Source organism: Periplaneta americana, chromosome 5 (assembly GCF_040183065.1).
Source record: "Periplaneta americana isolate PAMFEO1 chromosome 5, P.americana_PAMFEO1_priV1, whole genome shotgun sequence".
NCBI lineage: Eukaryota > Metazoa > Arthropoda > Insecta > Blattodea > Blattidae > Periplaneta > Periplaneta americana.
The window spans coordinates 121,860,594-121,886,604 of record NC_091121.1 but is presented as its reverse complement, the minus strand read 5'-3'; the positions used below and the strand labels follow the sequence as shown (position 1 = coordinate 121,886,604).

The 26,011-nt window shown below is 34.4% G+C and overlaps 2 protein-coding genes across 12 annotated transcripts in view; one reads left to right on the top strand and one right to left on the bottom strand.

Moving 5' to 3' along the window:
• Nucleotides 1-26,011, bottom strand: part of LOC138700126 (zinc finger protein 235-like) — a 345,990-nt gene that overhangs the window by 229,822 nt on the left and 90,157 nt on the right. The window lies entirely within an intron of this gene.
• Nucleotides 5,687-26,011, top strand: part of LOC138700129 (zinc finger protein 235-like) — a 196,137-nt gene continuing 175,812 nt past the window's right edge. Inside the window, exons 1-3 of the mRNA XM_069826494.1 lie at nucleotides 5,687-5,840; nucleotides 6,531-7,971; nucleotides 9,294-9,803. The gene's annotated coding sequence lies outside the window, so the exon portion shown is untranslated. The remainder of the gene's footprint in view (nucleotides 5,841-6,530; nucleotides 7,972-9,293; nucleotides 9,804-26,011) is intronic.

Here is a 26,011-nt window from a genome sequence, read left to right as displayed (position 1 = left end):
CGTTTCTTAGTTCTTGAGAAGAAATACGTTCAAAGCAATTGAAGGTAATTGGTAATTGTTTGATGCAATGTTCAATTTCGTTTGGAAGATTTCGAGTGGCTGCTACATGAGGGTTGTCAACATGTAAAAGTCTTTGACAAATATTTAAGTGCTGAAGGTAAGCTTCCCACTGGGCTTTAAATACTCCTAAACCTCGCAATCTCTTGGTGCATACAACATAGCATCCGGGGTGTCAGTAGGAATGTTAATTATTTCCTTAACAGCGCTGCGAATTAATTTGTCAATATCAGATAGAAATTTCACTTTAAGATCTTTTAAAGGAGCACACTGGAAGGGGTAAACCAATTGAGGCCAGATATATTGATTTAATATATTTATCTTTTGGTCAGGCATGAGTAAGGGTGAAGTGACCAGCTGATTAAGATTTTTTGTGAGTTTTTCAATTAGTTGCACCGCATTAAATTTTATTTTATCATTAAAAGTAATGCCAAGATATCTTATAACTTCATCCGATTTGATGCAAGATATTTCTTGTCCATCGATCAAGGTGAGGGAATCAGAGCAGAGACATCCTTTACGTAGGTGTATAACATTACTTTTATGCGGGTTTACTTCAAGACCAATTCTAGCTAAGGAATTCATAGTCAGCGATGTTGAATATTGAGCGGCAGATTTATTTTTACACAATAATACTAGATCATCTGCAAATGCAAGAATGGAAAGATTATTTAATTGAGGTGATATATTGTATCCATATTCTCCAGAGATATTACTTTCGCTTAATTCCTTCATCACGAAGTCAATGGCAACATTGAATAGAATTGGTGAGAGTGGAGCCCCCTGTGCAACTCCTTGCTTGATCATTATAGGGGCTGTCTTTTTAGTTTTATTAATAGTGATAGTAGTAGAATTTCCTATTAAAAGCGATGTTATAAGCGTCTTGAGTTTTGGAGGTATAGGCATAGCATTGAGGGTTTGTTCAATGTGTTGATGAGAGACATGATCAAACGCCTTAGAGATGTCCAGAAAAACTACACAACAATCCTTTTTATTAACTTTTGAATCCTTAAGGCATCCATTAACAATAGAGGAATTTAGGAAAACACCTGGACCAGACAGTCTATATTAGAAGGATAAGGTATATTACAGTAATGAAAAACATTTAACAAACTATAAGCAGATACAAAAGTTCCGAAAGAGTTTCCACTACCAGTACATTTTCACTAACAAAGAAATAAATGGTTATGTAGTAGGAAGTAAATAATTAACAGCGAATGATTGAGTGGGACCTGGGTCAGATTTCATCTCTAAATATGAAAGCTGTGTCAAGAGGAATTTGCATAAAAAACAAATGAATAATGGCTTGTAGTTACAACCTGCACTATACCAAATAATTACACATAATTATGGGTAGAAATTGTATCCATGATTGTGTCGTTTGGGTTCTATGTAAAATTAGGCCTGCATTACGGAAAATTATTTAGCACTTATCATTATCATTCCAGCAAAATAAAAAGAAGTGAGAAAGGTCAATACCATTAAATGTGGAAAAGTGGTCTGCTTTCTTAACAGAATTATTTCGGACAGCTTCTATACATGCCACTGTTGGAAACCAAACTTAAATTCAGTTGTAGTGGTCAGATTTTCATCCTTCTGCCTTCATTATAAGGAGGATATTTACCGTACCATAATCTTCCACACTCCTCTTCTACTTTTACCATACATCAGATATGAGGAGCATAGCATTACAAGAATAATGTACAGATGAAAGAAACTGATCATTTTCTATGCATTTCACATCCATACTATGATGGTTTACCAGTTGCTGCTGTGGTGTTAGAAGGATTGGCAGCGTAAATTACTTGACACATATTTTACATAAATTAAACGTAATTTACGTCGCATGAAAAAAAAACTAATATTTTACATAATTTTCTACATGGCGTAATAATTTATTTTCATGGAAGTAAATTAATAAGTTACATATTCTAATATGTTCTTAAAGATGTTGTGTTGCCGTATTTTCCAAATTGTTGAGCCATAAAATGTGCATTTTTCGCAGTTTTTGTTTCCATCTTTTGTGGAAATAAAACCAAGTTCGTCATATTATTTGATATGTAAAGGTCTTCCTGCATATGATATGTCATCTTCAACTTTCATTTTTAATACAGCATCTTACTAACTTCAAAATCACTGATTATAAAATCTCACTCAACAATTCAGAATTATGCTTTAAACTGAAGTTGATTATGCCATTGTATCCTTTTAAAAATTCTAGACAGACTATCAATCACAGAATCATCACAAACGACCTACAAGTGTGTATTAAAAGTCAACGGTGCCACCTCTGGGACAGTGTCCAGAAAGAGTTCTCAAAAGGACAACTAATTTTGAGTATTCTTTATCAATATTGGCCTTCGTGAACAGGACTTATTTCGTCAGCAATAAAGGAAACTAAACGAAGTCAGCATTACGCACAAAAACATATCCATCACCTCAGTGGTATAAGGAGTTGGGCAAAAAAATATGAAAACAAAAGATGCCAGTGAGAACCATGGAAAACACAATGACAAAATGATAAAAACCGTTAGCAGCCTTTGATGACTAGTAAGCTGTATGAAGTATATCGGCATTACAAGTAGCTAAGCAACATGCGGAAATAAGTTTGTAAAGCTTATCGTCTGAAAGGATTGAAGAAATGAAAATTTATAGTATGAAGAGCTCGAATGAATTACAACAAGTTTAGTAATGATGCATATGCTGGTAGCCTGGGAACTCAAATAACAATTGAACACATGGTTTGTTAAATAGGGGAGACTGTTGTACCTTTCAACACTTCACAGTTTATTTCTTTTTAATTTTGGAAAATGAAATTTTTTAAATGAAAGAATGCTTGAAATAACTACTGAAGATTTTTTACAACTTTCTGTATCCATTTTCTTTTTTTTAAAGATGTATTAAAGATGGAAAAAATAAAATGAAGGGATATGTAATGTGTTCAAAGGTACAACAGGTTCATGTACCTTGGAACACCCCTCTTGTAAGTTGGAACACATGGAATATAAGTGGGAATATAGCTGTAAAAACTGACAATCATATTTAAAATGTATTTGCTATCATAAATCTGAGCAGGCTTCTCTGATTGAGATTTTATTTTTTGGAGGAGCAATAAGTGATTCAACAGCTTTCTTCAAGGCATCCAGATCAATTGGGGGGCTCTTAACTCCAAGCTTATTTCGTGATATGATATAATATATAATTTATTTCAAGAAATAGTCTGCCCAGGCATCCTGGGTTGCCAAAAACACAGAATAACACACATATAAGAATAGTAATGATTACAGTAAGATAGATGAGCCAAATTTAAATGTGAACTAGGAGCTTAAGTTTAAGAAATAATAAATTTGTACATATATTTGTAACAATCACACACTAACGAATAGAAAAGGGGGGGGGTATTATGATATTCCGTATAAATGATTTTTCAGAATTGCCACAGACCCTTTAATGGTTGAAGTAATTATTTTTGGAATGATGTCATGGATTCCAAATGTTTTGATAGTGTTTACAGTTGATCGTGGGATGGTGCCCCTCGCTCCGATCATTAAACCATGTACTTCCCAGGTGCCTTCCATCTGATATTTTTCTCGAAAATACGGAATAGTAGGCTCATAAATTTGTTGTTTTTCTTTGTTGACCTCGGATGGTTGGGTCTGGCTCATCTCAAATCTAACAGTTGGGTCCAGTATAAAGCCTTTACTATTAGTCTTGTCTAGAGCCACGATGTCCGCTCTTCTAATTCCGCCGCCTTCAGACGCAACGCAGTGCACCTCTTCATGGACCTCGAAGGATTTGTTTCTAAGGGCTTGTGCTATTAGTTTTCGGATGTTATGATGGCGTGAATTTCTCAGGAGTTCTCCATGCTGACAGGATCCTAGGACGTGTGCTAAGGTTTCAATCTCGTTGCAGTATCTGCAACGGAAACCGTCCAAGGATCTCCCATGAAGACTTCTCACTGGTGCTACGTTAGCATTCATCTTAAGTGCGTCCCGCCATTCAGAGGAAGATAGACCCTCCTTAGAAAAAATCCATTTATTTCCGGGAGTATATTCTTGAAATAAAATAACACCTTTTCCTTTATGTGGAAGCGCACACCATTTGTCGTACTCTTGTTTCCTAAGATTTTGTCGTAGTTTATGGACATTGATGTTACTTATATCCAGATCTTCAGGTGGAATTTTTAACTTCCTGGAACATACTTTCTTTTCTGCTGCAATGTTCCTTGTAGAAACGACAAGAGGATTCGAGGTTCTCAATAATGTGTTGCAAATATTGAGATGCTGTAAATATGCTTCCCATTGAGCTTTGAAAAGGCTGAGACCCTTATATTTACGTTCGGTGTACAACATCGCGTCGGGCGTGTCTCCTGGCAAACATAAAATTTCCTTCACCGAACTTTTAATTAACTTATCCACATCTTCGAGAAACCGGTCAGAAAGCTGGTGAAGGGGAGCATTTTGAAGAGGATAAACAAGTATAGGCCAAATATACATATTTAAAACATTGAGTTTTTGTTCTGGTTTCAGAAGATAAGTAGATGTTAAAGCTTGGATCTTATTATTTAAATTATTGATTACTTGGGCAATGTCAAACTTAATTTCATCAGAAAAATTAATCCCAAGGTATTTGATTCGTTCATCTCCATCAATACTATTAACAATTGATCCTCCAAGATTCAATGTCGTACTACTTAATTTTCCTTTTTCGATAACGATGGTTTGAGTTTTAGATTCATTTAGACTTAATCCGATCTGCTGTAATGACCGTTTTGTCATGGTAAATATTTCAGATGCAGCAATTGTACTTTTAGCAACAAGTGCAATATCATCCGCAAATCCTAATGTTACTACATTATTTAGATCCGATACAAGGTCATATCCAAATTCTTCAGCCACACTAGGCTCGGATAATTCATCAAAAATGTGGTCTATGCTGAGATTAAAAAGCATTGGGGAAAGAGGAGCGCCTTGCATAACCCCTTTTTTAAACGGTATGGGTTTTGTTTTATGGATTCCAACCTCTATCTGGGTTTCATTTCCACACTGTAAATTTATAATTAAATCCTGTAATTTTTGGGGAAGGGCAGAATTGTGAATGACAGATTCCAAATGCCGATGTCCAACAGTATCATAAGCTTTATGCACATCAAGAAACAAGATGGTGACATCTTCTTTTTCGATTTTGGCCTTACGAAGAACTGAATTTAATATAGAGGCATTAATCTGTGCACCAGCAGTAGATACAAATCCTCGTTGGTTTTCATTAAATTCTACGTATTGTTGCATTCTTGAACAAAGACACCTCTCCAAAACTCTTCGAATTACTGAACAAATGGTTATAGGTCGATAATTATTTGGGTCCTTTTTTTCTCCACCTTTATATATAAGAACAGTTCTAGCTTTCCGAAAAAAATTAGGTACCCAATTGTGTGATAACATTTTAGTTCCTATTAATGCTAAAATTACTGCAACTTTTTCACATTTAATAGTTCGCATCAATATTTTATCTGGTCCTGCAGAAGTGTCAATCGAAATACCTTGCATAGCTTTAAGAATTTCTTCCTTACTAACAGTATCCAGAAATTTGTTAATATCATCGTTGTCAACTTCAGTAATATGGTTCGGATAATTATCCAAGTGATGGTGGTTTACATTATTAAATTTATTATTAAACGTAGTTTCAATCTCATTTACCGGAATACTTAAAGGACATTTCTTTGGTTCAAATATTCGACGAACTGCTTTCTTTCTTTGGTTATAATATAGGAATTGTGTCACCTGGTAATTGTATTTTTCTAGTCTGACTTGCTTTTCTCGTTTGGATTTCCTTTGCGGATTTGTGGTTTCAGTATAGTGTCTATTATTATTTTTGAAGTCACCACGTCTGCGTGCTAGATAATACCGCCTGGCGGGGTGTTTGGGGCCTGGGAGAAAATGATGAGCAGTACCAAGAAAATCTTTGAAATCTTCCGTATATTTTTGAAAGTTTTCCTCGTCCATATTACTCTGAAAAATTTGAATCCACTCAACCAAATTTTGTTGAAACCCATGAACATCATTTTTGTCTGAAACATTCTCACTCTCGAGATTAGGGAGTGGTATCTCCGGTATATCAAGGGAAACATTCTGATTATTAGAATTATAACTAGAACATAGATTAGTACGAAATTCTTCCGGATGAGCTTTAGCAATATGCTAAACCGATATTATTGTGTACCTCGGAACATGTTCCATGGTACAAGATGTTTTGTGTTGAAAGGTACAAGAGGGTGCACTTTTAAACAAATATGGCTCCCAAAACTAGAGATTCGAATAAATCATGGAAATTAAAATTTGTTATTAGTCACCAGATGATAGGGAACACACCGAACTTGATAGATAGTAACAAATATAATTTGGTTTTGTTTTAGAAAACATATATCAATGAACGAAATGTTTACTGTCGGTAATAAAAAATTATTTTGTCCACAGAACTCACACCTTACGATAAATCAAACCGAAACTACGGCCAGAGCTACTTAGCGACTTTCTCTACAATCTACTTCAGTTTGAGTCCTCTAGGTAGCAGCAAAAATTAAAAAACAAAAAATGTTCAAAGGTACACTATGCTGAAGGAATAACAGTTTCTCTTACATTAAAAGAAATTTTGAATTTATTACATTTATTTTTTTACATTTCTGCCATGGTGGGCTAGCGGTTTAATTGCTGGACGCGAGTTCGACCCTGCATATCCCCGATTTCCGTTCAGCAAGACCATGGGCTGGATAACACAGGGTTTCCTCTGGTAGCTCCAGGAGCTACAGTTCCTGTGGCATCCCAACAAATCTCCATCATCACTTGATCTCATTGCAGGTGTAGCCTCCTATGATTTTAAATTTTGTAACGTCAAGTTCTCGATTTTTTCAATATTCTAGTAAATGAATGTCATGATAATGAAAAGTTAAATGGCCTAATATGAACTTCATATCACCAATGGTTGAAAAGTAATGAAGGGTGAAATATTCGGGGAGTTTATATGTAGACTATTATTAAAAATATTATTAAAATGACATGCTTCATTGTATCAAAGTAAAAATTGTGCCAATACATTGATGACTCTGTATATTTAAACTTACTTTTGAGTTATTTTGGATTTTTACTTCGAGTATATATTAAAACTTACAGTAAAATACAGAAATGTTAATATTTTCAAATCAAATATTTTTTGTATTATGCTCTATTTTTTACAGTGAGATAAACAATTTCTTAACCAATTACAAAAAATTTTATGAGGGCACCTCTAATACTTTGGGAAATATTAAATAAATCAGAATTGAAGAGTTCAAAGTTGCATGCAGTGTATTATATCATGCGCTCATACCAGAAACACACATGCGTGCTTAGCGACCGATATGACAATGCCAGATGTTACGATAACTGCTCTATGGGTCACTAATAGCTTTCACGTGAGAGTTTGTTTTTTTTTTTCCTGTTATAATCTCAGTGCAACTTTTTCCCTTCAGTTTAGAGGGTGATTTTGTTCTGTTCCGTCATTGTAACTTTTTCCCTTAAGTTTAGAGGGTGATTTTGATCTGTTCTGTCATTGTAAGTGTTCAATATTCCTAAATTAAAGATGAAACATTGGAGTCATCTATGGTGTTGCAACACTTTCGGACTTGAAAAACATTCGTCACAAGTCTGTAAAAGAAAAGTGACAAGTAGCATGTGTAAAAAGGTCCCGCATTTAGTGGTAGGTGATGCTATTTGCGAACGCTGTTGCTATAAGATTTCAAAAATTGAAATGATTAGTGAAGTTGCTGGGACTGAAAGTTAGGTCGGCAAATCAACAAGCGAAGAAGAAGGTTTACAAATAGAGGCGGGAAATTCAACAAGTGAAGAAGAATATGCTCCTGAACGTAATAAATCTCTAAATGTAAGTAATTTAAATAAACTTCTTACACCACTAGGCCAGTCCCCTGTTTCAAAACCAAAGCTTTCGAGAGTTACATCATATGCTCAGCAAAAAGCAACTTGTGAATGAAGCAATTAATAGATACATATTTAATGTTGGTGATGCGATTAATGAAGCACAGGAAATGATCAACCAATTTAAAGAAAAATTTACACATGTAAAATCAGCAAATGAAAAGTACATGATTTTAATTTGCCTTCCAAAAAGTTGGAGTGAATATAAAATATCTGAATTCGGAGTGTCGCCTTATGTAGCACACACTGCAAAAGTAACTCAAACAAATAAAGGTATTATGTCGCTTCCAGATAGAAAATATCAACGAAACCTCCCTGATGACGTGATTCAAATTGTGATAAATTTTTATGAAGAAGATATTAGAGTAGGATAATGCCAGGGATGAAAGACACTAGATCTGCCCGGGAAGGGGATAAAAGAGTAAAAAACAATGGAGGCTACTATTATCAAACTTAAAAAGACTATAGAGAATTTAAAGTAGGACAACCAAATTGTAAGATTGGATTTTCGCGATTTGCGTCTCTGAGACCGAAACATTGCACACCTGGTTGGCAACCAGGGACACACAACATTTGTGTTTGCACTATATGCGACAATACTAAATTAATGTTCATAAGTTTAAGACTGTATGCAATTCTTGAATTTGAAAGTGGAATAGAAAATATCAATGATTTAATGCTGAAAATAGTCTGCAGTAACCCATCACCAAATTCTTCTCTCGATAACTGAAAAAAAAAAAAAAAAAAAAAAAAAAAAACGTCCTGGTAGTGAAAATCTATCAGAAATATTGACGTCATTGTTAGAGAGAAATTTGGTAGAAGAACTTCAGTACAAGAAATGGACAACTGACAGGGCCAATATGATTTTAGTTAAAAGTGACTTTGTAAATTTAATTAATAATTTCATTGGTTGGCTTAAAAAATTCGAGATACACAACTTTATTGCAAAGTCCCAAGCAAATTATTTAAAGCGGCTGAAAAATGAAATAGAGCCCAGTGAGTTCATTATCATTGGTGATTTTTCAGAGAATTACAGTTTCATTATTCAGAATGCTACACAAGGTCACTACTGGAGTATCTCTCAAGCAACAATACACCCATTCACAGTATATTACAGAAATTCAGTTGATGGTGATTTAGACAACCTTTGTTTTTCAGTAATTTCGGAATGCTTAGTTCATGATAGTACAACAGTTCATGTTTTTAAAGGAAAGTGATAGAACATCTGAAACAAACACATACCGAAATATCTCAAATATATGATTTTAGTGACGGAGCAGCTAGCCAATACAAGAACAAAAAAAACTTCGTTGATCTACTCAATCATGAACACGATTTTCAAATACCTATGGAGTGGCATTTCTTTGGAACTAGTCATAGTAAAGGGCCCAGTGACGGTGTAAGGGTACAATCAGGCGACTCGCTGCAAAAGCCAGCATGCAAGGAGCTCTAATTTCAACTCCTAAAGAACTGTATGATTGGTCAAAATACAAATCATTGTGTCATTCACATCCATTAAAGAACATGAAGAAATAGTTACAAATCTAAATTCTCAAAATTTGCCGGCCTCAAGACTGTTTCCGGAATAAGAAGTGTTCACTGTATGGTTCCAGTTAATGGAAAGTTAGCAATAAAACCATATTCTGCTTCACCAGAAGTACCGAAACTAGTTAAAATCAGACGTGTGACGCACACCGGTCATCAATGATGAGACGCTTCTCGCAATGACCAGCAGCAGTGATGGCACATGATGCAGCAGCATAGATCATCCTTTACACGGTGAGTTGTTTCAATTTGTAACTTCCTTATTTTTTAAGGTCCCATTATGAAAATTTGACAGTCTAATGAAAATGCTCTGTAAATTGTCATTTATTTTTTTTCTATGTGAATTGAAGTATTAGATTTTATGTAATTGCGTTTTTAAAAATATATTTTTAAATTTCTTTAAACACAATTTTCAGAGCTGCACTGAATTACAGTATCTTAATAACCTATTTTGTAAGCTATCTAACGATATCTTAAAAAAAAAAATTGTAATTATTCTTATGGTCAGAAAACAAATTGAAAATAGGCCTATGTGCTCAAATAAAAGTGTTTTAACTGCCCATTACATTTAAACAGTAGCTGTCGCAAACATAATTTTGTACATGATTAATATATACGATATAAAGAGTTGAATGTACAATTTTTAACAAATTTGGAGATATTAATATTTTGCGTCATACTGTTTTGCATGGAATTACCCAGGTGTCAGATGTGTGGTTTTTGGGTCCACAGTGAAAGTTGTTATGGTGAATGTTAGGGAGAGAGTTGAGCATGTTATATATTGGAGAAGAAATACAAGAAACGGAAGTGAGTTAGGGAATGAATAGGTTGAAGATAGAAGTTGTGGGCCTCCTTGAGACTTTTAAGAGAGCTTGCGGATGAAGATCTTATCTCATACGAGAGCATTTTAAGAATGTCCAATTTGAAGTCTCAGAACCTACTAGAATTGGTTTCAGCACCCACCACGAAGAAAAGAATTTACATTCAGGTAAGCTTCTCCTTTAACAGTTCCAATGTGACACGCAAGTCCGCAGCATCCAACTCCTCTATCATGTTCCTGAAGGCTGCACTCTTGTCATCTCTTCCTAAGTAGTTGGAAAATGAGGCATCCCAGAAGGCACTCATTGAATTGAACTGAATTTAGGGAAGGAGCACTACGAACCAACACTGCGACCTTTCAAGATCTACTGTGCTACCCTCAAGTTAGATGCATTCCCAAACTCACGCCAGCTGACTACAGTAAGGTTAGCTGCATACCAATGTTTCGAGCAGACAACCTCTCTCATCCTTAGGCTAGCCCCTCCTTTCGTCGCCAGCCAGCGTTCAGAGAATGCTATGGAAATTATGACAGAATGTAGATGCTCAATATGGGGAAACGGGAGAACCCAAAGAAAATCTCCAACTGTAACTTTGTCTGCCACAATAATTATGACTATGAACTTTTCAATGAAAAATCTCAGGCCCGAGTAAGATTCGAACCTTGACAGTCTGTGTAACAGGCTGAAGGTTTGACCACTCAGTTACCGCAGGGGGTACACAGACACTCATATTTTGATATATATTCAAAAACTGGACAATCTCATTCCCAGTCCACTTCATTCTGATATCGTAAATCATAGTACACGTACAACAGAACAGAAAGACAGAAAAAAACACGATGTATATAATCAGATTACACTTGAACAAGACCCAATGCCTTCAAGTAGAAGTTCAGACTAGGCTGGCAGAGCACTGCTAGCAACAACAAAATGAGACACGCGATGAGCTGGTGGCTGCTACTACACCAGCCCTGGTAAGCAGCAGCCACTAGTCGAGGATCACTCTGCGCTGCTGAACAGCTGGTAAACCAGCATAGTGTGACTCAGCCTTTAAGTAAGTTTAATTTATGATTTTGTACGTAATATAGTATGCTTCAGTTCCAGACAAAGATATTGCAAATGCAGAACATAATTATGTATTCGAAAGGCAAGTAGTACTGTTGTCACGCCAGGAGAAGGCGGCTGAAGTACTTAGACGGGGCGGAGGGGAAACAGTCGCGCATGCGCACCGCGCTGTTCACTGCAATATTCCTATTCCACAAACATCTACTGCACGTGTCTATGAGTCTTTGCGACTTTGTGAAAATAATAGTGGGGTTTTTACTGTAGTGTTTTATTAGTTTCAACACGACAATTGTTTTCAATATACCACAGATCTTGTATTGCTTTAGTTATCCTTTGATTTTCGTGTTAATAGTGTTGATAATAATACAGTTAATAGAATTTATGTTATTGTATACTGTTATTTAGGTTTATAGCAGTTTTTTGTTTATTGTAAATATGTCGACAAAGAGGAAACAAGGATTAACAATCTATAGCGAAGAAAGGAATATTATTAGAAGTGCAAAATAATTCTGTGATGAAGAAAAACAACAACAGTGCCTTTGCATTCCTCTTACGAAACCTACAGCAAAGGTAGAAAAGTAATCTAATCTATCCACAAGAACAATACAGCGTATAAGGAATGAAATGAAAGACTGCACAGAAGAAAGTGCGTTGTCGACACCTGAGGGAGAAAAAAAATGTAAACGTCCAGACTACCGAAACGCAAATGTAGATGACTTCGACGGGAGATTGACAAAAAAGATATAATTGAGAATTTTTATTTGAAAAAGAAAGAGGGCCACCGGCGTAGCTCAGGAGGTAGCGCGTTTGCCTGCTGATCTGCAGTTGTGCTCGGGAGTGAGTTCGATTCCCGTTTGCGCTGACTACCTGGTTGGGTTTTTTCCGAGGCTTTGCCAAGCGGAAGGCGAATGTCAGGTAATCTATGGCGAATCCTTGGTTTCATTTCGCCAAATACCATCTCGCCATCATCAATTCAATCGACACTGAAGAAGCTAGTAGTTATTACAGTGTCGTTAAATAACAAGTAAAAAAATAGTACCAAGCTGCAACAAACGTCTACCCTTTTACAAGAGAAAATTGATTTGAATGACAGACAACATTAAGACGAATACTGAAGAAAAAGGATTTCAGGTGCAAGAAGTGTGCAGCAAAAAAAATTGAGGAAAACACTGTAAATTAGAATACGTGAAGATATCTACAGCAAATAAGAAAGCTTAGGAAAGTGGAAAAACCGATTTTGTATCTGGACGAAATGCGAATAGATAGACCTACCAATTTAACGTTTCCCAAGTTCTGGCACGATAAAAATGTTGCGGGAGTTTTGACTATCGCAAATGTGTCCAGAACACTCATTGTTGTCCATCAGGATGGGGGCGTTGGGGCTAATGGCTTTGTTGAGAGATTAGAATTAATATACACGGCTGGAACATAAACAGACGATTATCATGGACAGATCATACTCCAGACATTTTGAAAAATATGATAATGATAGTCATAGCGACAGCACCGAAGATGCGGAATCTTTTATGTCTGACTCCGTTTCCGTGTAGCCAAGTAAGTGGACGAAGTTTTCAGGTCAGAGTGTAGCGTAAAGTTCCCCCGTCCCGCCTATCTACTCCCCGCGCCAACTCGTAGCGCGAAGACAGTACTTGTGTCATGTGGCCAATGTAGTGATGCATACGAGACTGTAGAAAGGTTGAAACATTACATCTTGCACATGGAGCAACAAAAGGTGCTTGATAAGAGAAAAAAAAATGAAATGTAAATATAAAAGAAAATCATCTCACACACTTCGTATATTTTTTTACTTTATAATAATAAGTGTGTTAAATCTAATCATAGTCAATATCGAATGGTGTTCAAAGTTCAATTTCGACACCTCTTTAGACAAAATAGAATATCTAAAAGCTATAAGAGAATACAAGTCTCAAAACACACACAAAGTTTTCATACAATTAATCATTAATTAATTAATTATTATATTAATAAATGTCCAGTTACATGGTCAGTTATTAACAAAACCAGTAATTCTAATGTTGTCCATCAGGATTTTTTATTTTGTTTATCAGACTTTTAGTGATTATTTTAGCAAGTCTGTTAGAGATATCCAATCAAGGATTCCTCGTTGTATGGAAACCAGGTCTTTAAAGTAGATCTACTAAACGATCCCAGTATTAGATGGCGTTTTGAACAGCAAGTAGAAACATGCCTTCAGAGTATCAAAATTTCCGATGATGTAGAAGAAGAATGGCTTCACTTAACAGCCATTTTGAAAAAAGCAGGATCGGAAAGCATTGGCCTTCATAATAAATGTAAGAGAAAACGAAAAATTAGGAAGTGGGACAAAGACATAAAAAATATCATTAATGACAAATGAATGGCATATTTGAAATTTTTACAAACAAAAAACTTAGAAGATCATATAGAATATAAACAAAAACCTGCAATTGCCAAACGAGCCAAAAGGTAAAAACACAGGGAAGAATGGAATAATTTTGTTGCAAACTTGGAAAGGCATGTCACATTACCATGCTCCAGAATATTAAAAATGTTAAATAAATTAAACTCCGATATTAAAGAGAATGTAGTTATTAACCTCATTACTATTGATAAATGGCTCAAGTATTTCCAAAACCTAACCTATGGTTCAAGAGACACACTCCTTTTCACCAACAACATTCTCATACCAATACCAATGTAATCTTCATCTTACCAGTTCTACAGAAGATATAGCATTTGAAGTACTGACTTACTTACAAATGGCTTTCAAAGAACCCGGAGGTTCATTGCCGCCCTCACATAAGCCCGCCATTGGTCCCTATCCTGTGCAAGATTAATCCAGTCTCTATCATCATATCCCACTCCCTCAAATTCATTTTAATATTATCCTCCCACTTACATCTCAGCCTCCCCAAAGGTCTTTTTCCCTCCTGTCTCCCAATTAACACTCTATATGCATTTCTGGGTTCGCCCATACGTGCTACATGCCCTGCCCATCTCAAACATCTGGATTTAATGTTCCTAATTATGTCAGGCGAAGAATACAATGCGTGCAGTTCTGCATTGTTTAACTTTTTCCATTCTCCTGTAACTTCATCCCTCTTAGCCCCAAATATTTTCCTAAGAATCTTATTCTCAAACACTCTTAATCTCTGTTCCTCTCTCAAAGTGAGAGTCCAAGTTTCACAACCATACAGAACAACCGGTAATATAACTGTTTTATAAATTCTAACTTTCAGGTTTTTTGACAGCAGACTAGTTGACAAAAGCTTCTCAGCCGAATAATAACACACACTTCCCATATTTATTCTGTGTTTAATTTCCTCCCGAGTGTCATTTATATTTGTTACTGTTTCTCCAAGATATTTGAATTTTTCCTCCTCTTCGAAGGATAAATCTCCAATTTTTATGTTTCCATTTCGTACAATATTCTGGTCACGAGAAATAATCATATACTTTGTCCCTTCGGGATTGGCTTCCAAACCTATCACTTTACTTGCTTCAAGTAAAATTTCCGTGTTTTCCCTAATCGTTTGTGAATTTTCTCCTAACATATTCACGTCATCCGCATAGACAACAAGCTGATGTAACTCATTCAATTCCAAACCCTGTCTGTTATCCTGAACTTCCCTAATGGCATATTCTAGAGCAAAGTTAAAAAGTAAAGTTGATAGTGCATCCCCTTGCTTTAGCCCGCAATGAATTGGAAAAACACCAGATAGAAACTGGCCTATACGGACTCTGCTTTAAGTTTCACTGAGACACATTTTAATTAATTACACTAGTTTCTTGAGAATACCAAATTCAATAAGAATATTATATAAAACTTCTCTCTTAACCGAGTCATAAGCCTTTTTGAAATCTATGAATAACTGATGTATTGTACCCTTATACTCTCATTTTTTCTCCAATATCTGTCGAATACAAAAAATCTGATCAATAGTAGCTCTATTAAGCCTAAAACAGCACTGATGATCCCCAATAATTTCATCTACGTACGGAAATAATCTTCTCAAAAGAATATTGGCCAAAATTTTGTACGACATCAACAAAAGTGATATTCCTCGAAAATTAACACAGTTTTGTCCCCCTTCTTAAAAATAGGTACACGAGAGCTCTTAAAAATTCCAAAAATGGTAAAACCTCGGGGAAGACGGGGTAAACATAGACCTCTATAAATACACTGGACTGCAGTTTACCTATAGATTTCTGTATTTTTTTTAACTTTATTTGGAATGGTTCCAACCCTTCTACTAGCCGGCAAAAAGCTTTTGTGATTACAATTTATAAAAAGGGTGATAAGAAGAATTGTGACAACTATAGAGGCATCAGTCAATTAAACATGGGCTACAAAATAATAATATTCCAACATAATCAAAAACAAATTATCTACCTTTTATGCTGACAAATTGGGAAAAGAACAGAACGGCTTCTGAAAGGATGGTCTTGTTGCGAAAATTATTTCACATTGAAAATATTAATTGAAAAACACAGAGAATTTAATATTGAAACACATATAGGTTTTATTGATTGCGTTAAAGCTTTTGATAAAGTTAATAGGCAACAATTCCTCGAGATATTGGTCAATGATAATGTACCTAATCAGTTCATTACTGCAATATATAATATATATAAAATCAACCAAATTGCTATACAAATCGACAATAGACTCTCCACCTGGGCTCCCATAAATCGAGGTGTACAACATGGCTGCGGCCTTTCTCCACTCTTGTATATTATATACATGAACTATAATATTCACTTATAGAGACAAAATTTTCCAAAATTTCCATCTCGATGCAATATTATTTGCAGACGACCAAATTATTATTGCAAGAAAAGAATCAGAACTCTAACATGCCATACAGAACTTGGAAAATATTGCTTCCAAATTTGATACAAGAATCTTAACACATAAAACGAAAGTAATGGCATTTTTAGGCACAGAACCAATTCAGAGTAAAATTTGTGTAAATAATGTTTTAATTGAATGTGTTGATTCATTAAATTACCTTGGCTACAATATCTCATTTGCTGACAAAGAAGATATGAAGATTAAAATTTCCAAATTCACGAAGATCCTAGGTGTAATCAATCAGGTTTTTAAGCCTTCTCAAGTTCAGCGACACACTAGACTCAGGATATATAAAACTCTTGCTCGACCAGTTCTCACTTATGGAACTGAAGCCTGGATCATCAAAAAGGCTGATGAAAGGAGACTCACAACAGCCGAAATGTGATTTATGAGAAGACCTGCTGGTTACTTCCTCCTTAATCATAAAAGAAATGAGGACATTCTTAAAGAATTAAAAGTATATTCAATTACTCAGTATATAGAACAATACAGACTGAATTGGAAAGAATATGTTGCCAGGATGCCCTCCAACCGTTTGCCAAAATTGATCTTATGCTATACTTCAAGAGGCCGAAGAAACTTGGGAAGACCTAGAGACCATAACAGACCCCTAGGTCTAATACGTGAAATGATTATGATGATGATGGAGACTGGTAAAAGTATTTCTTGATAAAAATCAGTGTACCACTAGCTCTTTTAAATGACAGGATGTTTTCATGTAGTGAAGAATTTAAACAGTTCTACACCTGGAGATATTTTTGATAATAATTCCGATCCTAGTATATGTGTTTTACCTTACCTTCGACTGTTTGTATCAATCATTGCTTTGATAGAGGTATCTTTTCCGAGACCTCGAAGATAGCCAAAGCAGTCCCTATATATATATATGTATATATATATATATATATATATATATATATATATATATATATATATATATATATATAAAGAGAAAAAGAGCGATCCCTCTAAAATTCACAATTACAGACACATATCTATTGTTCCTGTGTTTTCCAAAATTATCAAGACTTTTATGAATACGCAATTAACGCAATACTTATAAATAAAATTATTATCACCATCGCAATATGAATTTAGAAGTAAATCCTCGACAACAGATGCTGTTGAAATGTGATACTGTTGAAAAGTTGGTATCTTATATTTTAAATGAGTAAGTATAATAATCCTTCAATAACTGTCTTTTTAACCTAATAAATAATACAAGAAATTACATTAGGTCATTATACAATCGAATATGACTAGCACTTTCGCCAATTAAATGGCATCTTCAGGTCTAATTAGCATATGGTAATGCTTTAAGCATAAAGACGTAGGTAAAAAGCAACATAATAAAATATGATGAATTGCATGATATGAGATAATTAAAACAATATTATATGAATAACTGTACAATCACGAAATAATGTAATAATAGTCACTTGAAAAGCGTAGTGGTTATAGTGACTGAACCACATATAGAGTCTAGATGTTAAAATACAGAATCCATGCATTAAATAGAAATTTGTGCAGCTTAGAAGTATAAAGATGACACGGTTAAAATGGGTAAAAATGTTGCAGCAGTCATCACGATGCAAAAAATGAGCAGCGTGTTATGAATCTGTAAGAATCAATAAAAAAGTGTTTAAGTAAGAAAAGTAAAATATACGGAGCAAAAGGAAGTTATCTAGCAGTATAAAAACTTACAAAATTTGAAGTTGTAGGAAGAACCGATGTTACATGGCTAGTTGCGTGGTGTTGACTGATGCATTGACATATGAAAGAACCACATCATGATGTAAGTGGAGGGGGGTACGTGTTGCAGTAAGAAGAGCTCCTATTGGCCAATTTGAATAAAGAGTTATTAGGATTAGGTAGTTGTTCATTAAGTAAAGGAATATTATTATCAAGGAATTTAGCTATGTAAAATTCTTCTGCAACTAAATTGATATTTCTGCTGTTGATAGGTTTTAACATTTATAAAGCACAAAAGAATCCATCCATGCATCTGGTGGTTAATAGTTTAAATTCCCCTAACCATAAAATCAATAGATTTCTGCTGAAATATCTTAAACAAATTTTAAGAATGGATAATAAATATTCTTTGAGTAATTTTCAACAATTGATTGAAAGATTACAACATCTGAAAATTATCAAATCCGTAAAACTTGTTTCCTTAGATATTGAAAATCTTTATACCAATATCCCACTTGATGAAACTCTGCTACTCTTTTCTGAGAAATTACAAAAATTCAATATAGATGACAAAATCATTAATCAATTAATGCATTTACTTTCTGTTTGCACGAAACAAAGTTATTTTTGTTTCGACAATAAATATTTCCTACAGACTCAAGGTGTAGCAATGGGCGACCCTCTTTCCAGCTTCCTAGCCGAAATATTTCTACAGAATTTAGAAGATAAGTTTATCGAAAATCTATCTTCCATACATAATATTATTTCCTACAGCAGATATGTTGACGACACTTTGTTAGTTTTCGAAAGTCATGCTGACACCTATGAAGATATTTTGCACTTCTTTAATAGCACTACTCAACAAGATTTTCATAACATGGACAAGAATGACTATTTTTATGTAATTTGTATGTCCTGATTACGAATATGGCATTGAAAAAGTTCCTACACGTCACATTTTTTTCAGAAACTTACATTTTTTAGTTAGCGAATCATATAAAAGTGTGTTAAAACCTAGCCACTTTGAAAGAGGTTCTTTAACGTACATCTTTTACACAATTATATATCATTTCCGTTCTTTTAAGGTACTATTTGAAACATACTTTCACTTATGTGGGTTGAATGAGTGTTATCCTTAGCGATGGTTTATTGTTTTATTACCCTTATTATGCAGCTGCAAGGAGGGTAGGTCGGATCTGGCTATAACTGACTAAGGGAAAGGAGGAAATACGGTCGCTGTTCTATCATTAGACAAGAAATGAAAAATTTAGCGATTCGTTCTCATTGTGCAAGTGTTGTGAGCGGTACTAGTTATTCTGTAATAGTGTTAAATGGATAGCAATCGTCGTTCTTGTAAAAATTTTCCAAATAATTTCTACTATGTTTGTGGGGAATTAACTTTAAAATCACAACGTCGATAAATAACAGACAATGTAAAATAGGCATATTACTTGTATTTCGACTATAAAATTGGTGAAGAAGACAAAAATTGGGCACCACACATGTGTTGTGTAACATGTTACGTGAAGTTACCAGAGTGGTTGCGGTGGGAAAATAACATGTCTTTTGCTGTTCCAATGATTTGGCGACAGCCCACCACTCATCTGGAAGATTGTTACTTCTGCATTATCAAACCACAGGGATTTTCAAGGAAAACTAAAGATCAAATTGTGTATTCTAATTTCCCACCAGCCATAATACCCGTGCCACATTCTCCTGAATTTCCTGTCCATATCCCTCCACCCAGTGTGAGGAAGATTATGTCATTCCAGAGGAACACGAACTATCAGAATCCTCAGACTACCCTTCAACTTCCGCTGATCCCACCTACATTCCCGAACATCATAGGACACCACATCTGATACGACAGGCAGAACTTAATGACCTAGTTAGGGATTTAGGTCTTTCCAAGCAACACGCTGAACTATTAGGTTCTAGACTACAAAAATGGGACTTGTTAGCAAAAGATACCAAGATTTCCGTGTTAAGAAAACGAAACGATACACTGACTAGTTATTTTGAAATGGAAAATTCTGTTTGTGCCTGCAAAAATGTGAACAAGCTTATGGCTGAATTAGATATTCAATATAACTCAGAAGAATGGAGACTGTTCATCGATTCATCAAAACTAAGCTTAAAAGCAGTTTTCATGCACAATGGCAGTACAAAACCTTCCATCAGTGACTGATTCAGTCACTATGAAAGAAACTTATGATAATATATCACTAATATTGAATGCAGTAAATTGTAATGAACATCACTTGGCAATTTGTGGAGATTTGAAAGTAATAGCTTTGTTGCTTGGATTACAAGGCGGATTTACTAAGTTATGTTGTTTTTTTATGTTTGTGGGACAATCGAGCTACAGCACAACATTATGTGGTGAAGAACTGGCCTATCAGACAAGGTTATATTCCTGGTAAGCATAATATCAAATATCCTTCGCTAGTGCAACGTGAAAAAGTACCTACTTCTTCCTTTACTGCATATAAAACTAAAGCTAATGAAAGATTTTGTGAAAGCTCTAGATAAGAGTGGAGAAGCCTTTCAACACTTAAAGACTCTGTCCCCTAAAATCAGTGACGCTAAATTAAAAGAAGGCATATTTGTCAGTCCACAAATTGAAAAACTTTTTAAGGACAGAATTTTTTAGAAAAAACTTAACCCCCAAGGAATTACCAGCATGGAAATCTTTTGCATCAAAGGTTTTTAGGGAATCACAAGGCAGAAAATTATCCCCAATTAATATGTCACTGAAGATCCACTTCTTACATTCACATTAGGACTTCTTTCCTGAGAACTTGGGACTGTAAGTGATGAACAGGGAGAGCGATTTCACCAAGACATTGCTACAATGGAGCAATGGTATCAAGGAATATGGGATCCAGAGATGATGAGCGATTATTGCTAGTTTTTAAAAAGGGAAGATTCCAGTGCTCATAAGAGAAAAAATGAAGATATTTCCTTATCTTTCTCTATTTTATAGGACGAAGAGTGGTTTTTATAAGTCTTAATAGCTGGTCAGTTATTGATGTATCAGTTTTATCATATCTAAGGTACCCCTGGAAATTTTCCCACAATAAATGAGAACAAAGTAATTTTTAATAGATAAAAAAATCCTGATTTTTTAATGTATCAAGTAAGTATCTATAACACAAAAACGTGACGTGTTACGAACTTTTCATTGTCATTTTCATGTTCAGCGCATGCAAATTAGTTAAGATCAGGCTATTTTATTAATGTTATGGAAAAAAAGTTCAAATTTGTTGAGTAGTGTAACTTACATCCCAACTTGAGATTCTCTTTTGAACGCGAAACCAACAAATCCATTAATTTTCTAGATTTGAAAATTATTAGAAAATCTAATAATTTTGATTATGATATTTATAGAAAGTCCACGAATACTACTCACACCATTCATAATCGATCTAGTCACCCTCAATCTCATAAACATAGGACGCTTACATTTCTAATTGATAGATTACTGAAAGTTCCCCTTTCTAAGAAAAATTATCTGAAAGAATACAAATACATAGTTGGGCTTGCAATAGAAAATTGTTTTAACACGAAAATGATAGATAGACTTCTTTTCAAAAGGAAATCCCTCCTAAATAAGAAATCAGATACCACACTTACTGCTTTAACAGATAATAAAAAACCTAAATATTGGAATGTAATATCTTTCTACAATAATGTGTCATATAAGTTACTTAACTCTTTGAAGAAAGAAAATGTAAAAGTCACCTTCAAAACTGGTAACAAACTTAATAATGTTATCCCTAATAATATTTATAACTCTGATAAATATGCTAGTGATGGAGTATACATGCTGCATTGTAAGAATTGCACACAGAAATATATTGGCCAAACTAAAAGAAATTTCAAAACTAGATATTCAGAACATAAAGCAGATTTTTGTCATAGACGTAATAGATCAAAATTCACATCCCACTTAATAGAGAATAACCATGAACTTCAAAAAATGTCAGATGCTTTACAAATTTTAAAACCTATCAACAACGGGAATATCAATTTAGTTGCAGAAGAATTTTACATAGCTAAATTCCTTGGTAATAATATTTCTTTACTTAATGAACAACTACCTAATCCTAATAACTCTTTATTCAAATTGGCCAATAGGAGCTCTTCTTACTGCAACACGTACTCCCCTCCACTTACATCATGATGTGGTTCTTTCATATGTCAATGCATCAGTCAACACCACGCAACTGGCCATGTAACATCGGTTCTTCCTACAACTTCAAATTTTGTAACTTTTATTCTGTTAGATTACTTCCTTTTGCTCCGTATATTTTACTTTTCTTACTTAAACACTTTTTTTATTGATTCTTACAAATTCATAACATGCTGCCCATTTTTTGCATCATGATGACTGCTGCAACATTTTTACCCATTTTAACCGTTATACTTCTAAGCTGCACTAATTTCTATTCAATGCATGGATTCTGTATTTTAACATCTAGACTCTGTATGAGGCTCAATCACTATAACCACTATGCTTTTGAAGTGATTATTATTATATTATTTCGTGATTGTACAGTTATTCATATAATATTGTTTTAATTATTTCACATCATGCAATTCATCATATTTTATTATGTTGCTTTTTACCTACGTCTTTATGCTTAAAGCATTACCATATGCTAATTAGACCTGAAGATGCCATTTAATTGGCGAAAGCGCTAGTCATATTTGATTTATAATGACCTAATGTAATTTCTTGTATTACTTATTAGGTTAAAAAGACAGTTATTGATGGATTGTTATACTTACTCATTTATATGCTAACTTGTCGGACCAATATGCCTCTTAAAAATCTTATATTTTATTAATGGGTTTGAACGATATAATAGTACTACGGTCACATTGTGTGATAAGACCTTCAATTGCATATCCCGTAACATATTGATTTCCAAACTTGTATACTATGTAGCTATATTGTATCCACATTTGAATTGGAATTATTTAAACCTTTCTTTCAAAAAGTTTGCTACAATTGTATTTCTTTCTGAAGCCACTTCTGTGATGTTCTACAAGACTCTGCTTTGGGGCCCCTATTGTTCCTTGCAGCGGTAATTAATGATCGTCCCAGTAATGTTGCCAAATAATGTGTTTTGTTTGCTGATAATACATAATTATATTGTTCCGGCAATGATTTGTCTTTGCTCACCAACTCTATGAACGAGTCATTACACAATGCCATTTCTTGGTTTCACGTGAATGATTTGTTTCAATCTCAATAAAATGCAGAAAACACTATTTTCTTTAAAAAAAAACCACGACTGTTCGACTACAGACTCACGTTAAACTGTTTGGTTTTATATTCGATCCCACATTCACTTGAGATCATTAGATAGATTGATTATGTATAAAATTATCTAGGCTTATTTTTCTAATAAGACAATTGAAAACTCTGGTATTCAAACCTTATTTAAGAATATCATACTTTGCTCTCTTCAATAGCTTATTACTGTATGAGATTCGTATTTGCAGAAATTTCTGGTATTCCCAAATTACTTAGTTTACAAAAAAAAACAAAAAAAAAACCTTAATCATTATTACAGGCATTTCCTTCAATGCCCAATGCAGACCATTGTTCAAACAAAATAAAATTCTGACTGTTGTGAATCTATAATATATTCGAATGTTTGTTGTGGGTAAAAACTGTAGGGCAGGATATTCTTAATTACAATACTACATCTAATTACCTGCTACTTCAGTAGTTCTCAATCTTTCAGAGACCGCAACCCAGTAAATTCTTGTTCTATAAGAAGAGGGCCCGATCCCAACAAATTTACTTGCAAATACCTTTCCAATTTTTTTGAAGTTCCTACATTTAACCAAAATAAGTATTAATAATTATGGTGTACGTAATCTTAAGACTTAAAGAGTACCAGTGGTTGAAACTTGGGAAATAATTTTTTTTTTTTCTATTTTAAGTGCATCTCTTTCACGCAAGAAAAATTCAATGGGTTTGTTGACTAATCCCAATGTTTTGTGTTGAGATCTCGAAAAAGTCGGGATTGTGTCATAGCTTCACTTCCCAGAACTGTAGCACAAATGACACTCTGAGGTCATGGCAATTGCTCAGTGTCGGGGCATTGTATGAATCCAAATTTTAAGTAGTTACCTATGTACTTATGACTGAACGCAAACTTTTTCTTCTATGTGTTCGTCTGCTCCTTTAGCTTATTCTGGCGATCACTCTGTGAACTTGAGATGGATATATCACTAGTTATTGCGTTACAGACATCTTCAGTACGAAAATTCTTAATACAAAAACTAAGCAAAGTCCCTTGCCTTTTATTCAAATTAATATTTAAATCTGTGTGCCTATTACTTTAAAAAAAATTACGACACTCGGGTTTTGAAACAAGCACTTACACACTGCAAAGCGAACTTGCAAAGAGACAGTGGGCTATTCACTATCGAGAACTGGATGCAGCCTGCCTTTATCTTCAGTTTAAGTGAAAAGATTTGTTTATATTTCCCAGCTAATTGGTCACTGACATCTACATTATTTTATTTATTTATTCATTTATTTATTCTGGTGTAGTTAAGGCCATCAGGCCTTCTCTTCCACACCACCAGAAATAACAATACACTAATAGAAATAAAAAGGAAAAAAATACACTATAAATAAAGTAAAGCCACACAAAAATATACACAGGTTGCAGTCACACAAACTTTAAATAAGTGATTAAGTATCATAATTAATTGTATCCTAACTAATTAACTAGTATAAATAAGAAACTTGCAATTTTAATCTAGAGTAAAAAAACAACAAAAACACAAATCAACACTTCTAGCAATACCTAAAAAGCATTAAATAAGACAAAATTTTCCAATTTAATTTTGAATTGTGATAAAGTCCGGCAGTCCCTGACATCATTAGGTAACGAATTCCAGATTGCAAGGTATTTCCACAGTGTAGGAGGATGAGTATAAAGACGGTCTATGATGAGGAATAGAAAAAAGTGCTTGATGCCGGTTTCGAAGAGTTGTAAGAAATTGAAAGCGCAATAAGAGATAATTCAGAGTAGAAGTATGCATGACTCTAAACAGAAGAGACAGTGAATGTATTGTTCTTCGTTCCTTCAGACGCACCCATGAAAGTAACTGGAGGGAAGGTGTTACATGGTCAAATTTACGAATATTGCAGATGAATCATATGCACACATTATGAACACATTGTAGTCTCTCAGCTAAGAGTGAACTTACATTAGTTAGCAAGGAATCGCAATAATCAAAATGGGGCATTACAAGCGTCTGAATAAGATTCTTTTTTAGACTAAGTGGTAGAAATTCTTTTATATGAAACAAGGAGTGAAGTTGAGAAAAAAATTTTTTGCAAGTCTGTGTTACTTGAATGTTCCAATTTAGATCGCCATCCATAAAAATGCCAAGATTTTTAACTGTTTCACTGTATTTAACAATAATTCCATTCAATATTATATGTGGTATAGTACTACTATCAAGAGTGGTTCGTAGACAATTTATTATGTCCCATTACGATTGCTTGCGATTTCTCTGGATTTAACCTTAATCCAAATTTGTGTGTCCACAGTGAAATCGAATTGAAGTCTTCGTTTATTTTATTTACTGCGTCACTAGTCTCGTCAGGGTGGAAATGGAAATAAATTTGCAAGTCGTCAGCATACATATGATATCTGCAGTGTTTTATCATTTTAGTCACTTCATTAATATAAATCATGAAGAGTAAAGGTCCGAGAACTGATCCTTGTTGAATTCCAGATTCACGACACACCATTTTGAAGAATAATCGCTTACAATGATGCATTGTTGACGTTCGCGAAGGTAGGATTCATACCAAGTAACAGAACTTCAAGAAAGATTCAGAAGTCTTAATTTACATAATAGAAGGTCCGTGTCAATTGTATCAAATTCCTTACTGAAGTCAAGTAATGTCAGTAATGTTAATTTACGTTCATCCGTGGCTTCATGTATATCCTCATTCGTTTTTAGTAGTG